Source organism: Pygoscelis adeliae, unplaced genomic scaffold (genome assembly GCF_000699105.1).
Source record: "Pygoscelis adeliae isolate BGI_AS28 unplaced genomic scaffold, ASM69910v1 Scaffold277, whole genome shotgun sequence".
Classification (NCBI taxonomy): Eukaryota; Metazoa; Chordata; class Aves; order Sphenisciformes; family Spheniscidae; genus Pygoscelis; species Pygoscelis adeliae.
Genome location: NW_008825218.1, coordinates 1346746 through 1349524, shown reverse-complemented (window position 1 = coordinate 1349524; position 2779 = coordinate 1346746).

Genomic DNA, 2779 nt, shown 5'->3' with positions numbered 1-2779 from the left:
GGAAGGCTCGTCCTGTCAGCAGTGTGAGGGAAAGGCTGCTGACGTCAGATCGTTAGCAGGTGACGTCAAAGCGCGTCGTGGTGAGGGGTTGGCCTACTGATGCAATGCCAGGCGCTACGCTGCCGTGTGGTGGCGTGGCACCTGGGCGGGTGCGGTCACACGAGGCGGCTTGGGCCTCATGTAGCATCACAGATGCAGGTTGCGGCAGGGCCGCCGCGCCAGGTCAGTGATGTCATGAGCAGCACCTGGTGATGTCATGGTGTACGGACCCTGCAGGGCAGGGTTGGTGGGCTGCTGGGAGCCAGGCTGGGTGCTGGCCTGGCCTGTGGCATGGCTGGGGGGTTTCCATGGCAAGATGGCACCAGGCCACGTGCTGGGAGGGCGGCAGTGGCACATCCTGCTGGCGCATGCCAGTGCAGGGTCGTGGCACTGCCAGCCGTCAGGCGGGGCCACCCCTGCTGCCTTCACCTCTCTTGGAGACTTACGGGCAATGCTCTTACCTCTCTGGCACAGGCTCGCAGAGAAACCTCACAGCTATTTAGACAAATATGGATCCTAGCTGGTGTCCCGGTAGGCCATTTGTATTCTTGATCCTTTCTTTGTGAGGACATCCTGTGGCAGTGGCAGAGGAACATGAGACTACAGATACGCAATGGTGGTTTTGCTTGTACCCCATGGGAACATGAGACACAAGACTGTAAGGAAAGGAAATTATTTTTACTCAACAAACTCATCATGCTTGTGAAGACCAGAAAGCACTTACTCTGATTTTCTGTTGCAGACTCAAAGGGGTGTTATGTCCTCAGAACTTGTCTTTTTTTTTTAATTGCAGTCCGAATCCAATACTTGAGTCTATAGAACAGCCCATTACAAAAAAGACACTTTGTCCTGTAATATTTGCCCTCAGTATTGCCGCAAAGGTAGTCATCAGGGTAATTTTTTACTTGCTTTGCTAAATCATTGGCAACCATGTTGTTTACTGGTTAAATGTTTAGTTGCTTTAGCAAAGAAAATGCGATCTTAAATAGGTTCTTTTCATGGGTTTTTTTTCCCAATTAAGTGGGACTAGTAAGAGATAATAGTGTCAGGGAAGTGCAATATTTGCAAAAATTGTGTACTAAAAGCCTGCTATTAATTTAATGGCATTAACTGGCTTTTGTAATCATATCTTAGTCTGTTTTTAAAAGTTCTATAAAGTGGATTGAAAAAATATACTTTCCAGCTTATGTAAGCTCTGTATAACTTAGGTGGGTGTGAGGTCACAACTATGTTGATAAACTTTTTAAGCGTAGACTAGACAATAGTCTTGCAGCACATTTTTAAAACAGGGTTAGTAACAATTTTTAGTGCTATAAATCAGTTTACAAATCCCTTGGTGGTCTTTAAATGAAAAACACTGTGCTGCTAGTATGACATATTTCCGATTCTGTCAGAGAATTCTGATTTCTCTTGTTCATTTCTCTATTTCTCTCTATGCGCAGCAAACAAATTATTGCTAGGCTGCAATTTGCTTTATCTATGCACTGCTCCGGCATAAGCAGCAGTAGCCTGTGATCAGCCAGTAAGGCCAAAAGAAAGCCCTTGGGGTCGGTGTTCTCAGCTGTGCTATCTCATCCCAGCCTCTCTGCTAAAGTGACGGCAGGTGATCCCTCTGAACTTAAGCAGGCAGGGCAGGTGCATCTAGTCAGCATAGGTGCACAAAAAAAGGGGCAGTTGCAGAGGGAGACAATGCTTGTATCACTTTAGTTCTGAGGTACTGGCTTAAGGGTTTTTTTCCTGTTTCTCTAAGAAGTTGTGTTTTATTAATTAGTGTACCAAACTGGGGAAATTATGGAGGGATTTGATACTTAAATTGTTGAAGGTACCATTATTTGTGTTTGGAAATATTCTTTTTCTCCCTGTAGTGGGAATGCTTGTCTTTGTAGTCTAGCAATAAAGAAAAAGTAGTTCTTGCTTTTAAGAATGGCTTTATTTTATTATGCTTAGAGAGAGATGCTTCTACAAGACACAGTAAAACCAAAGTAAAGCCTCCTCTTGCAGGTTCTAGTGCTCTGTTTCAGCTATCTGTAGAGACATGTATTGAGAGCTTAATTTAAGTAATCTAAAAGGAACTTGACTTAGACTTGACTTGGTCTTAATGCTTTTTTTTTTTTGGATAAATGAATAGGCTTGTGCTATCACTATTATTACTATTTTTTTATTATTACTACTTTTAAATAACAATACACTGTATAAGTGATATAGCTTCAGTTTTACTTTCTCCTTCTCCTCTAGCTGAGAGTGAGGAAAAATCAAATGCTAAAATACTTGCACGCACTTTCTTTTTAACAAGATAAACCAAGATACTGACTCTGTTTTCCTCTATTCCAGGTGTCCTGCTAAAGAGAAGTGACTTGCAGATGAACAGAACAACAAAGTAAGTCTGAGTTGATGAGCTAAAAAATTCTTTGTGAAAAAAGGTTATATGTACGGTAGCTGTTGCAGGAATTACGCAGCCACCACCTAGTCCATGTTAGGAATTACACGGATGCCACCTCAGCAGGGCTTGGCCCTATGTTCCTGCTCAAAGAAGAAGAGTTGCCAGTCCGCTGAGTAAGTAAACGGTTTATTTAGCTGGCGTGCAGAGCAGCTCGAGCTGGGTGCCTCTGAAGAGGGATTGCTGCTGCAGATCGTGCACCCCAATTATACCCTTACAGACAGATTTCCCAGAACATACCACCCTGTCCTGGTTTCAGCTGGGATAGAGTTAATTTCCTTCCTAGTAGCTGGTACAGTGCTG